The sequence below is a fragment of the Syngnathoides biaculeatus genome, chromosome 19 (genome assembly GCF_019802595.1).
Source record: "Syngnathoides biaculeatus isolate LvHL_M chromosome 19, ASM1980259v1, whole genome shotgun sequence".
Lineage (NCBI taxonomy): Eukaryota > Metazoa > Chordata > Actinopteri > Syngnathiformes > Syngnathidae > Syngnathoides > Syngnathoides biaculeatus.
Window position 1 is genome coordinate 2,691,121 of NC_084658.1, and position 14,978 is coordinate 2,706,098.

The window sequence follows — 14,978 nt, forward strand, 5'->3', positions numbered from 1 at the left end:
GCCAAAGCCCTGATTTGTGGGGTTAGGGGCTTGGATTTTCATATGAAGCAGCCTTAAATATTTATCACTTTCTCCTTTCTTTAAACACTTATGCTAGCCGCTTAGCCAGTGGAGGATCCTAAATTGAGAAGCAACACAAAGAGTGGGTAGCGCTTTGAGTGGGTGGATCAAACACTCACACTGACTCACACTGGCCTTTTAATCCTCGCACACGCAATGGCAACAGCGACCAAAAATGTGCCTTTTGTTTTGAGCAAAACCTCTCTTATTAAATCAGGGGTGTCAAACAATTTTTTATCGCGGGCCGCATTGTAGTTACAGTTTCCCTCAGTGGACCGTTATGACTGTGAAACCATAAGAATATTTAATCGCAATCAAAAAATACATCAATAAATAAATTAGTTTTGGAATCATAAATTAAATACAATGCGTTTTTCAACTAGTGTTGATGTTTTTTAACATATAAATGCTTGCAATATCTCTGTTATCATTTATGGTATGGTTATGAGAATTTGAAATTTTGGTACAGATTTTCACAAAAATCATGGGGTTAACTCAATAGATTTGCCTTTGCAGGCCACATAAAATCATGTGGCGGGCCAGATCTGGCCCCCGGGGTATCATTTGAACACCTGTCTATGAAATGAAATAAAAGCACTCCTGTCCGTCTTCTTGACTCCCACCTTCTCTGGCCCCTCCGCTCCCGATGACCTGTGGAAGACTCTTAAGAGAACTCATTGACATTTCTGGATTAACATATATTAAGGGGTTAAATGAAAGTGCCATTGTTGTTGTTCGAGGGTGAAAGTCGTGGGATATTGTGCTCCACTCCTGAATCCCTGAATAACAAATGCTGAACTTAACTTCATGATGGGTGCACGATCCATTGTCTATCAGAAGGGGAGAATCTCTTGTTGAAAGGAGTTCACCACTACGTATCCAAGCTCACTAGATAACGTTAAAAAAAAAAAAAAACAAACATGGAATCCCACAAGGTTTAGTCTAGAAAATGAGAGTTAGAAGACAGTATTAGTGTTGTGTCAACAAAAATGTTATATTTAATATTTTATTTGAGTGCCGACTGAAAAGATTTAGATTTCTGCTTGTAAATGTAACTTAATGTTTTATACAAACACTGCTGTGTTATTTTAATGTCTGGACGAGCAATGAGAAATTTGCAACTGCAAATTTTGTTACTGTATTAAAACAGCTAGATTAAAAAAAAAAAAACTTTGAAATTTGGATATTTTCTTTCTTCAAATTTTGCTCTCATGATATGGTAGCTTCATGTTTATCCATTTTCACATAGTCACCATATTTTCCATATATCCCTTGAAAAATATCACAGTATCATACCGCAAGTTGCTCTGTGATTCCATCCCATAATTAATACAGCATTCTTTTATTTATAGTGCAATACCTACAAACTCATATTTTATGTGGAATCAAGCCTCATAAACCATTTGCCGGATTGAAATGTCTTCATGTTAAAACTCTCTCAATATTTTTCAAATGTAAAAACTGTAATTTAGATGGCATTTTTATTAAATTAACTCAGTGACACAAGGGGACTAAAAAGGAGGACAAAATTGGAACAAACGAGGCTCGAGGGCGGACCCAAATGCACGACTCCAGAGGCAAGCAGGTAGTGTACAGAAAGCCTTTATTCGGTCCGTGGTCAATGATCAGCGAGTCAGTCAAGAAAAGCAGCAGTATCAGAAGAGGCAGGCTTACTAGGATGGTCAGGGAACAGGCGAGTGTCGGTACACGGTAGGTCAGGTATACGGGACTGCGGGAACGAGGCATGGGAATCAATGATCTGGCGGAGGACTAGTTGTCCCCCGTGTCCTATAAGTACCGGGTGTAATCAGCCGAAAAGGGGTGCAGGTGTGTGCCGACTAATTGGCTGACCACGCCCAGCCTGGGCAAGATGCCAGGGGCATGACAAAAATCTAGAAACTTTTGGGGAAATATTACTTTAACCTAACCCTCATTTCACCCCAATTTTACCCTCCAAACATAAAGTATGAATGTGTATGTAATCTCCAGTTTTCTATTGATTTATCACCAGTTTTGGAAAAAAAAACCTTTGAAATCAAATATTTCCAGGATTGTAAATTGCTCAAAAACAATTCACTGATTGAATTTCTGGCAATTTCTTCTTATATTCTGAAGTAATAATAGTGCTGCACTATTAAATCGTTCTATTTCCAAATTTGCTTCTGCAGTAACTCATATTGGAATTCATTTGTATTTTCTTTATCTCATATATCCTTTTATTTGATACTTACAATTTCCCATATACTTCTATCTGTTTGCATTCGTGTATGTGTATTGTTTGTATAAATGTCAGGAGTTGTCTTTCCAGGTATCCATGACACTGTGGAAGATCTGTGACGGGGATTTCCAGACCACGATTCTATTGACATGGCTTTGAGGATCAGGTAAAAAAGGTTGAACCATGATACCGTGTGTGTCATCCCACACGTAGACACAATTGGAATGGTTGGTCCCTTCCCAAAACAACGATGGTCAACATCAGATGATCTAATGATTTAAAAAAAATTCTCTATAAGATTATCTTGTCATGATCTGGTCTAGTTAAAATTAGATTATCTGCGGTGTGTTAAGGGTGGATTTGTTCTGATAACAGGGTTTGAAAAGGGTCAAGGGCAATAACCTTCAGTATTGAACATGTTTCATGTTTACAACAAAAAAAAATTAGTGTGTAAGGGAAGCTGACATCTACACGAGCTGTGACGCCTTGAATTGTGATGTGAATCGGAATATATCCAATCAAACAAACAATCTTACTAATGAGCAAGAAAGTGGCTGTAAAAATTATTTCCTTAGATCGTCTTTTTATATTAAAGTGGGTTTCCCAGATGGCAAGCATTTTCCAAAGCAAGTCTTTTTTTAGGCAGGACAGTGGAGCAGCTGGAGCATGTGAGCCTCATTGTTCTGAGGACCAGGGTTCAATTCCGACCCCTCCTTATGGAGTTTGCATGTTTTCCCCTTGCCTGCATGGGTTTTCTCCAGGCACTCCGGTTTCCTCCCACATCCCAAAAACATGTATTAATTGAAGACTCTAAATTGCCACTAAGTGTGATTGTGGCGACTGTTTGCACTGGCAACAAGTTCAGGGTGTACCCTGCCTCCTCCCAGATGACACTCAGGATTGGCTCCAGCAGTCCCGTGACCCTCGTGAGGATAAGCATCTCAGAAAATGGATAGATGGAAGTGTTTTTTGACAATATCGCCATGTTAGTAGTCCACGTCAGGTCCCTTCAGATAAGCTGATAGGACATTTTTTGTTTTTTGTTTTTTTTTACTACCATCTCAGTGGGAATTGGTTGCCATTTTATAGGGTTCTTTTGAGATCAAAATATCAATTTAATGATTTCCTTGATATATTTTCTAAATAGTATTGTCATTTGACTACATTTCCTTCACGCATTTATCAATTAATTGTTTTTTTTTTTTTTGGTTCCATCCATCCAATCATTATTTGTAGTCGTGGGCATGCTGGAACCTATCCCAACTGTCTTTGGGCAAGAGGTGGCCTAAACCCTGAAATCGTTGCCAGCCAATAACATGGTACATATAAATCAACAACTATTTGTACTCATATTCATACTTATGGCCAATTTAGGGTTTTCAATCAACCAAGCACGCATGTTTTTGGGATGTGGGAGGAAACTGGAATACCCGGAGAAAACCTATCCAGGCACAGGGAGAACATGCAAACTCTACACAGGCAGTGGCAGGATTTGAATTCCAACTGTCAGAACTGTGAGGCGGACCTGTTTACCAATGTTAACCAATTGACCACTTTGACTATAGAGACCTCCAGAGAGGGACTGTCTAACATGGACCTCATGTGAACCTGTCAATTTCATTTAAAAAAACACGTTGTTTTTGTTATACTAATGTCCAGAAAAACCCCTTGGACACCTAGGGTCTCTTTGACGGAGTTTTCTGTCTGCTTTGTCCATATTTGGCTAGGAATTAATGCACTCTTTCCTCCTATTGCTTACCTCCATATAGAAAACCCACCTAACTATTTGTAAGAGCCCACGTGTTTTTATGTTGATAGCGCTGGCTCATTGGCTGAGAGGTTAGGGGGAGATCCTAATTAGTGGTGTAGATTTTTGGAAGGTGTATGTAGCTCAGGGTTATGCAGATGATTTTAATTTATTTTCATGTTTACTGAGGCAATAGAACGCCGGTATAACATCCAAATTAGTAGAACAGGTTGATTGGTGAAATATGGGACCAAATGGAATATTTAAATCTGATGATCTCTGGCTCTTCTGAACTCCTGTTTCCACATCAGTAAATAATGGCAATAATGTCAACCAGTTGCCAATCAAGCTGAACTTCGTCGATGTCAAGTCGTTTTTCTTTTTAAATGCAAATTACTTCAGACTGAATAAACTGTGCCTTTGATAGTTGCAGCCAAATATTACATTGCATTTCACTTCAATTACTGCAGGACGTTATTAATCAACGGGACAAATTTGTTTATAGTTGTACTCTGAAGAATGGTTGTGGAGGTGTTCAATTTAGTCCTGACCCAAAGTGCTACTCTAATTTGAATTCTGTCATCCCTAAAACTGTCCAGAAACCCAATAGTGTGTCTATGTGCTTGTCAGTGTGTGTGTGTCAGCAGACAGGAACGCGTTAAGTGTGAGACATCCATCTCTTGCTTGCCATGCAATGTCTGTCAAGGCAGCATTAACATTGATGAGAGCGAACTGGATAGAGATGGCGTCCGTCCAGTCACGGACCTCATCATCATGACTGCAATCCTTTTGATCATCACCTCCGTCTCTCCCTCTGTCGGTCTGTCTCTCCGTTGTCCGAGAGCAGCTAAGCAGTCGCCATTATGAGACATGACACACATCCCTTTTGTCTTTTGCATCGTTCCATCACACACCCCACCCCACCCCAACATTCATACACACACACGCACACACACATTTATACAGTCACGCAGATACAGCCTTTCCTTCTATTTCAGAGGGCCAGCCCATGGCAATACGCATGCTGCATTACTCCAGAGATAAATGGCAATAAGAATAATAAAGGTAGACTTTGTTGATTCTATATTTAAACATATTTACAGTTGTCTGATGAAATGATTTCTTTTATACAGCATGGGAAAAGTATTATGAAACTTGGTCATCAAAATGCAGTTTGTCATTCCCTTTATAGTTCATCTCAAAGACATTTAATGGGGTTGAGGTCAGAGCTTTTAAGTTCTTGCACACCAAACTCCTCCAGCCATGCATTAATGGAGCTCCCTTTGTGCCTTAGGCCAAGGACAGTCTTAATTACGACAATGTTGGAAGCATAGACTTTGGAAAGAAATTAGCCAATAGGGCTGTTCAGAAATTGGTGGTGGGTTGAATCTGCATAAAAAAAACAAATCCTGAATCAGGTTTTGAATTTGAATAACAACAAATCAATCCTATATACTTTTCTGAGAGCTGCAATGCTGAAACATCATATTTTTTTAAAAAATAATTATTTTTAGTCATTCTTTACGGCCGATACTATTCAGACTTAGCGCATATAGTTTCTCGCATGTATGCAGTTGTAGCTTGGAGCCCTTGACCAACATGTCAGCAGAAGGAGGCCTCCATTAGCCTGGCCCACAGGAGCTGTATGGATATTCATGGGAGCACAACAATCAAAGCTAAAAAGGAGCTAGTGTCAAGGTGGACGCCGACTACAACAGAATAAATGGGAGATAGTTGATCCAACACAACGTGATGGATGACGAATGCCAGCTGTGTATCCTGCTGATTAGAAAGGAGGCCTTTGGTCCAAAGCACTGACGACTTTCGGCACTAATGGGGAAAAAAACGAAACTTTGTTCTTAGGCCATGGTACAGCAATATATCCTAGTTAAAGTAAGCCAATTTTAGTCACAAAACGAACTTTTCAGGAGGGAGAAGCACCAGTCAAAACATGCCATCATACTCTCTGACCAGTGCAATAAATATGCCGTATTCATCCATGCATCCATTTTCTGTACCGCTTACCCTCACCAGGGTCGTGGGTATGCAAGAGGCGGGGTGCACCTTGAACTATTCGCCACCCAATGGCAGGGTGCACATAAACACCCATTTGGACTCACACTAACACCTACGGGCAATTTAAAGTCTTCAATCAACCTACCCCACATGCTTTTGGGATGTAATGGGAAACTGGAGTTCCCACAAAAAACAACAACAAAAAACCCACAAAGACAGGTTGAAAATATTCAAACTCCACCCCAGCGGGCCTGGGATTTGTACATGAATTTGTGAACCTGTGAACCTTTGAACTTCAGAACTGTGAGGCAGATCTGCTGACCAGTCATTCACAGGATCGCCAAATATTCAAAGTAGACTTTTTATTTGTTGGACTATGATTTCAAAATTGTCCAAGGAGGAATTACTTGATTTTAATTTGGAAGTGATTAGTTACTGTCAGTATGAATTGGGAATCTGGACTTCACAGGGGAGTTTGAGCCCAGCTTGCCAACCACAGGACAGAATAGAATAGACATCTAATAATTTTCTTATAGCAGTGTTGAAGTCAAAGCTAAATTCCGGATAAGTTCCGGATATGTTTGATTTTTTATCACAGGTAGTCAGGGTTTACTCATATCAATGGATTATCTTCACAACTGAAGCTATCACGTCCCATCGGAAACGAGAGTAGGACCCAAATGCAGGAACTCGGAAGACGCAAGGTAGTTCAAGAAGAGACACGTTTATTATATGCAGAGGTAGGGGATCGAGCAGCAGCGGTAGTTGGAACGTCGGGCGAAGAGAGCAGATGAGCGGACAGGCAGGAGTCGGTACACAGGAGAACAATCAAAGCAGGCACAAGTAACGAAGGAGTCAGGCTTACAAGGTTGGACGGAGAACGGACGAAGGTCGGTACACACAGGTTCAATCAGGGATACCGGAGCACACGAACGGGACATGAAGATCATACGAACTGGCGCCGGCCAGTTGTCATCGCGGTCATATAAATCCACAGCATAATCAGACTCCATGAGGCACAGGTGTGCACCTTCCAATCAGCGCACCTGCGCGGACACCCGCAAAGCTCGTGCTGGAGCGGCAGGATCATGACAGTACCCCCCCCCCAAAGGCACGGCTCCCAGACGTGCCTAAACGAAAAAACAGACAATAATTGCCCTCCAGGCCACCAAACACAAGGCGTCCGGGTGGACAGGTCAGGAGGACGACCCGGACGCCAAGCACCAGGGTACACAAGGGGCGATTCGGCCGGACGACCTCTGTGAGCAACCAAACGGCGAAGCAGGAACTACAACAAGGCAGGCCACTGCTCCGGACGAGTACCTCCGACGCCGTCGTTGCAAGACGACCAGGGATTGGTCGCCAACGAGGCCAGGTCATGAAGCGGCTGGGAGCCATCTGGAGTGAATAGGATGATGGAGAGAAGGACCAGAGCAATGACCGCCACCATCCCGAAGTCTCTCCAGCCCCAGGGTGGCTCCACAGAACTCCCCAGCTCCTCCTGGACAGCAACGTGAGAAGGCGGCGACACCATCGCCCCCTCCTGGACAGCAACGTGAGAAGGCGGCGACACCATCGCCCCCCCCCCCTGGACAGCAACGTGAGAAGGCGGCAACACCATCCCCCCCTCCTGGACAGCAACGTGAGAAGGCAGCGACACCTTCGCCCCCTCCTGGACAGCAACGTGAGAAGCCGGTGACACCATCGCCCCCTCCTGGACAGCAACGTGAGAAGGCGACGACACCTTCGCCCCCTCCTGGACAGCAACGTGAGAAGGCGGCGACACCATCGCCCCCTCCTGGACAGCAACGTGAGAAGGCGGCGACACCATCGCCACCTCCTGGACAGCAACGTGAGAAGGCGGTGACACCATCGCCCCCCCCCCCTGGACAGCAACGTGAGAAGGCGGCAACACCATCCCCCCCTCCTGGACAGCAACGTGAGAAGGCAGCGACACCTTCGCCCCCTCCTGGACAGCAACGTGAGAAGCCGGTGACACCATCGCCCCCTCCTGGACAGCAACGTGAGAAGGCGATGACACCTTCGCCCCCTCCTGGACAGCAACGTGAGAAGCCGGTGACACCATCGCCCCCTCCTGGACAGCAACGTGAGAAGGCGACGACACCTTCGCCCCCTCCTGGACAGCAACGTGAGAAGCTGGCGACACCATCACCCCCTCCTGGACAGCAACATGAGAAGGCGACGACACCTTCGCCCCCTCCTGGACAGCAACGTGAGAAGGCAGCGACACCTTCGCCCCCTCCTGGACAGCAACGTGAGAAGCCGGCGACACCATCGCCCCCTCCTGGACAGCAACGTGAGAAGGCGGCGACAACCATCGCCCCCTCCTGGACAGCAACGTGAGAAGGCGGTGACACCATCGCCCCCCTCCTGGACAGCAACGTGAGAAGGCGGCGACACCATCGCCCCCCCCCCCCCCCCCGGACAGCAACGTGAGAAGGCGGCAACACCATCCCCCCCTCCTGGACAGCAACGTGAGAAGGCAGCGACACCTTCGCCCCCTCCTGGACAGCAACGTGAGAAGCCGGTGACACCATCGCCCCCTCCTGGACAGCAACGTGAGAAGGCGACGACACCTTCGCCCCCTCCTGGACAGCAACGTGAGAAGGCGGCGACACCATCGCCCCCCCCCCCTGGACAGCAACGTGAGAAGCCGGCGACACCATCGCCCCCTCCTGGACAGCAACGTGAGAAGCCGGCGACACCATCGCCACCTCCTGGACAGCAACGTGAGAAGGCGGCGACACCATCGCCCCCTCCTGGACAGCAACGTGAGAAGGCCGGCGACACCATCGCCCCCTCCTGGACAGCAACGTGAGAAGCCGGCGACACCATCGCCCCCTCCTGGACAGCAACGTGAGAAGCGGCGACACCATCGCCCCCCCCCCCCCCCCCCCCCTGGACAGCAACGTGAGAAGGCGGCGACACCATCGCCCCCTCCTGGACAGCAACGTGAGAAGGCGGCGACAACCATCGCCCCCTCCTGGACAGCAACGTGAGAAGGCGGTGACACCATCGCCCCCCCCCCCTGGACAGCAACGTGAGAAGCGGCGACACCATCGCCCCCTCCTGGACAGCAACGTGAGAAGGCAGCGACACCTTCGCCCCCTCCTGGACAGCAACGTGAGAAGCCGGTGACACCATCGCCCCCTCCTGACAGCAACGTGAGAAGGCGACGACACCTTCGCCCCCTCCTGGACAGCAACGTGAGAAGCCGGTGACACCATCGCCCCCTCCTGGACAGCAACGTGAGAAGGCGACGACACCTTCGCCCCCTCCTGGACAGCAACGTGAGAAGCTGGCGACACCATCACCCCCTCCTGGACAGCAACGTGAGAAGGCGGCGACACCATCGCCCCCTCCTGGACAGCAACGTGAGAAGCCGGCGACACCATCGCCCCCTCCTGGACAGCAACGTGAGAAGGCGGCGACACCATCGCCCCCTCCTGGACAGCAACGTGAGAAGGCAGCGACACCTTCGCCCCCTCCTGGACAGCAACGTGAGAAGCCGGTGACACCATCGCCCCCTCCTGGACAGCAACGTGAGAAGGCGACGACACCTTCGCCCCCTCCTGGACAGCAACGTGAGAAGGCGGCGACACCATCGCCCCCTCCTGGACAGCAACGTGAGAAGGCGGCGACACCATCGCCCCCTCCTGGACAGCAACGTGAGAAGCCGGCGACACCATCGCCCCCTCCTGGACAGCAACGTGAGAAGCCGGCGACACCATCGCCACCTCCTGGACAGCAACGTGAGAAGGCGGCGACACCATCGCCCCCTCCTGGACAGCAACGTGAGAAGCCGGCGACACCATCGCCCCCCCCCCCTGGACAGCAACGTGAGAAGCCGGCGACACCATCGCCCCCTCCTGGACAGCAACGTGAGAAGGCGGCGACACCATCGCCCCCTCCTGGACAGCAACGTGAGAAGGCGGCGACACCATCGCCCCCTCCTGGACAGCAACGTGAGAAGGCGACGACACCTTCGCCCCCTCCTGGACAGCAACGTGAGAAGGCGGCGACACCATCACCCCCTCCTGGACAGCAACGTGAGAAGGCGGCGACACCATCGCCACCTCCTGGACAGGAACGTGAGGGCGTGCCCGTCGCCGACAGAGCAGGAGTGTGGAGCGTCCGCGGGCCGGTCCACTGGTACTCCAGAGCACGGACGAGAAGTGGCTGTGGAGACGTCGCCACCTCCTGGACAGCAACGTGAAGCGGCATCGGGTCGGTCCCCACTGCCACGTGAGCTTGCAGTGCATCCGTTGAAATAGCAACGTGGGCGTGGCACGGTGGCGAATCCGTTTCCAGGGCAACGTGAACGAGAGTCGGCAGAGAGTCAGTCGAAACTGACACGTGGGCGCGTCTCGGGAGCGGGTCAGTTCCAACTGCCACGTGAACTCTGCTCGGAACAGCCAAAACCTCGACGTGGGAATGGCGAGGAGGCGGGTCAGTTTCCACAGCTACGTGCGCTTGGCGAGGTGGCGAGTCCGTACCCACTGCGACGTGCACTTGACGAGGTGGCGAGTCCGTTCCCACTGCTGCGTGCACTTGGCGAGGGGGCGGGTTGGTTTCCACGGCAACGTGAACGAGAGTAGGCAGAGAGTCAGTCGAAACTGACACGTGGGCGTGTCTCGGGAGCGGGTCAGTTCCAACTGCCACGTGAACCTGTGTCAGCAGCGAGTCCGTCGCCGTTGCGACGTCAGCGTAGCTCGGCTGGTTCGCCAATCCTTGCCGGACCAGGGCCGCTCTATCTGCGCCCGCATTTCGCGACAGAACGCCTCGTGATTTGCCGGCTCCTCCTCCCTCTGGGCTGAAGCTTCGCCACCAGCTGCGGGTCTGCCGGTCTCACCGTTGCCGGCGAGGAGTGGGAGGACGGTGTCTTCGTTGCCGCGCAGCGAGAGACACCAGGGAGCGCCCGGCCGGGGCGTCTCCTCTGGCCGCCACGCGGAGGTCCCAGGTAGATGGCCAAGCGGGTTCCCTCAAACGGATTGGTGTATTTCAACCTACCGGGCGAAGACGCTCGGGTGCTGGAAGCGCGGGGAGGCGGAGCAAACTGACTGGGATGAAAAGCTGGGCAAAGAGATTCAAAATGAAAGTCGTCGGAGTCGTACTCAGGCAGCCGGTCATACAAATCACGGTCCTCCTCATTTTCCAAAAAATAAGAGTCCAGAAGAATATGAGGAGCCGGACGGGTCGTGTTCGGGACGTATTCATACCTCGCTGGTGGAGCGTAAGACACGGAAGCGGAGGACATCAGGGAGCCTACCCGGATCGGACAGGCTTGGTCCTCCGGCAGATGGTCTACCTTGCGTCGGTCCCGGCGACGCCGGGTCTTTCCTGCTGGGTCCTGTATTGGCCAGTTCGTTTTATCACGTCCCATCGGAAACGAGGATCGGACTCAAATGCAGCCGGCCAGTTGTCATCGCATTCCAATTAGCGCACCTGCGCGGACACCCGCAAAGCTCGTGCTGGAGCGGCAGGATCATGACAGAAGCTTTATTAGAGATGCTGAACTCATAGAAAATGCGAGTTGTGGATTACGCTATGTGGTCATCCGGTAATTCACAATGCATTTGTATTATCTGTTAAATAATTGGATGATGTTTTGGCTCATTATGAAAAATTGTAACAAAATGCTTCAAAAGAAAGCAAGTTACTAGTGGTGACACTAAGTAAGGTAAGCTAACAAGGCTAGTTGCATTCTCCAGGTTGCAGCATTTGTATCTCCTTATTGAGTATTACTTTTGAATGACTGCAACAGCAAATAGAGCGCTAACCAGTTTTCCAGGAACAGTGCTGCCCTTTACTACCATGACCTATGTATCGATCATTACACAGTGCGGTGGTTTACTTTTGCTCTGAGATGTACATGCAAGAGTTTTCATCTGTATTTATTTTTGCAGTATTTATTGTTTTTTTGAAAACTCCAGAATAATAGATTAAAATCTCTATACATCCAATATTACTACAATGAATTGTCAAATGAGAAGATATTATTGTTATAATAAATATCAATTGATTTTTAGCATAACTTCTTGTTGAGCTTTGGAGATAAATGAACATAATTTCATTTTTAATAATATTAAATATTCTGGATAAGCAGTTCTGAAAATGGATGGATGTGTGTAAGGAAGCAACACATTTTGCTGCAGCTCAGACCTCAGTGACATATCTTGGTATTGAACGAAACACAAACTAATGCAGGAAGTCCTCCCTTGTGTTTGTGTGTATGTCATATTTTTCCAGATGAGCCATGGGTCAAGGTGATATCTACTTTTCTTCCCACAGAGGGTGGAGAGCAAGTAATCCAATCTAGGTGAAGTCATCGGCTCAGACGTGGATTCCATTGTGACAGTGGCAAGCCGTAAAGACTAATTGACAGGTGCACAGTTGAATTCGCCATGTGTCAGCAAGTAGCGTGTCATAATTGTGCAACTTTCAAAAGTGAAAGAGCAACAAGGGATACTCCAGCCACATCAGGTACTCAGATGACAGATCATTGAATGAGGTCATGGGAAGATTATGTAATGTGATTTGTAACACAATGAGAACACACTGCCATCATTTGACACATTTGGTTTCCACTCTAGATAGATAGATAGATAGATAGATAGATAGATAGATAGATAGATAGATAGATAGATAGATAGATAGATAGATAGATAGATAGATAGATAGATAGATAGATAGATAGATAGATAGATAGATAGATAGATAGATAGATAGATTGATTTTGCAGGCTTGGTCATGAGTTTATCGTACAATGAATCATTTAGTCACTGTTGCCGCTTGGAAACATAGGGCTATGATATACTCACCATCTGCCCAAGTTTGTGGGTATAATGAAATAGATATTACAATGTCTCTATCTGTAAAATTCTGCCTCATATGAAGTGGGTGGAGTTTCCCCACAAAAATATGTGGCTCACTGCATCTCTCTGTTGGCGCCCATGCACTTAAGACATCTTAATCATTGTTATTTTAAAGAGTTGTCAGAAGCCTTAACTATTAATTCCCTTGAAATTGAAGTAACTTGAAATTTTCATGTATATAAAACCCTCACTCCAATGGATGTCGTGATGAAGACAGTTATGCAGGTGAAACATTCCTAACCAGCACTGCCAATGACTCGAGTAGCAAGTATTGCATTTTAATTGTGCAATTTCATTCATCAATTTTATTTTATTTTTGAATGTCAGTCCACTGAAAATAAAAAGAAAAAAGAAAAAAATAACTAAACTAGCTAAACACAGTGGTTGAGCAGTAGGAGCATCTACCTCACAGTTCTGAGGACAGGGTTTCAAATCTATGCCGCGCCTGTGCGGACTTTGCATGTTCTCCCCGTGCCTCAGTGGGTTTTCTCCAACCTCTCCAGTTTCCTCCCACATCCAAAAGAGAAAAACATTCATTTATGTAATTATCCTATATAACCTCGGTAGGTAAAGTTTCTCCACCTGGAAGAGCTGACGAAAAAAAAAAAAAATCTTGCCTTTTGGTGTGTGAGATCGAGATCATGTCAGCGAGTAAATGAAAAAGTGTTGACAGAAGATTCATTTTTAAAAAAAACTACTACATGCACGTAGAATGTGATATCTTGTGTAATTTCTTCCAGAGGAAGGAGGGATTAAGAAAATGGAATGTTGAGATGGAATACATGGCAGAATGTCCTGTTTCTTAAGATCTTTTCATGCATGCAGGCTCTGTCTGTCTCCTTCCTTGCAGCTATGAGGCAGCAGTGATTGTCCCTTGTCGGTCCCAGGGCTCCTACAGTGGAGGCCCACCCTACAGCCATGCCGGCAGACAGGCTGATGAGGCAGACAAGGCTTACTTTGAGAACCCAGGGGAACACCACACAAACACACACGTGCACGCACACACATAAACAGTGAATTCTAGTGAGGTGAAAGGAGTTCATACTATCAATTGTCTTGTGTGGACCAACCAAATGTCCACAAAATAAAGGTGGCATGTTAAAAAAACAAGAGGCAGGAGTGCACAAGGCCGTGCACAAAGGTGAGCAGGAGCATCTGCAATCAGACGTGCATGTACAGTACTCATGCAAAAACAAATACAGAAAAGCACAAGAGCAGGTAGATGCACTCAGCCGTCGGCACACAAATACACATGCACGCACAGGCATGCATGCACACACACACACTCACACACAGACAGACTGGCAGAGTATCAAAAGCACAGCAGACAATGCAAAAGCAGACACACTTGGACTCCCTGGGACTACAACTAACAATGGCATCAAATATGGAACTGTAGTTGTCAGAAATAAAGATTTCAATCTTTATTCACCATAGTCTTTGGTCTCATGAGATTCATGTTCATCTTACACTGGATGAGGTCAATACATTGACACTAAGGTGTGGAAATAAGATTTTGCATGAAAAAGCATTGCAATTCATAAGAAACCTTTTGGGGCTTCCGATAAAATTGATTCCTGTACTAAGTGATTGTAACACTTGTTAAATTGTGTATTTGTAGTTGTTTTGAAGAAAGGTGTAAACTGCTAAATTGTTGCTATGACTGTCACATTGGGAAGAAGGCAGATGTAATAGAAATTGATGTGTGTAAAGAATATAGAACAAATGTGTTGCTGACACTCGTGCAGAAGTTGTAAGTTCACTGCAGTGACTTAATTGTAGAAAGAAGTACTCGTTAAAAAACAAACTGAGATTCAGCATCCTGATGTGCTTGTTTCTTTGGTACTCTATACCAAAATCTTTCATGGGTCAATGTGATCTACTATGTTTATTCTTCAAAAAATATAAAACATCTTTGTCATTTTTTTAAATTATTATTTTAAAGTGGTGAAAACATGCTGATTAAAAAATATGGCCATTACTAGATGGTTAATGGTTAATATAGATATTTGGGTTTATTTTGTTACCCAGTGTTTTTTTT

General features: G+C 46.9%; 1 long non-coding RNA gene across 1 annotated transcript; it reads left to right on the forward strand.

Annotated features, from left to right (window-relative positions):
* Positions 1–1,911: 1,911 nt before the first annotated feature.
* LOC133492991 (uncharacterized) lies at positions 1,912–14,563 on the forward strand. Its single transcript, XR_009792816.1, has 6 exons — positions 1,912–2,034; positions 2,369–2,444; positions 4,656–4,845; positions 5,024–5,090; positions 12,354–12,545; positions 13,788–14,563. It is a non-coding gene; the product is annotated as an uncharacterized LOC133492991 (long non-coding RNA).
* The last annotated feature ends 415 nt before the right edge of the window (positions 14,564–14,978 follow it).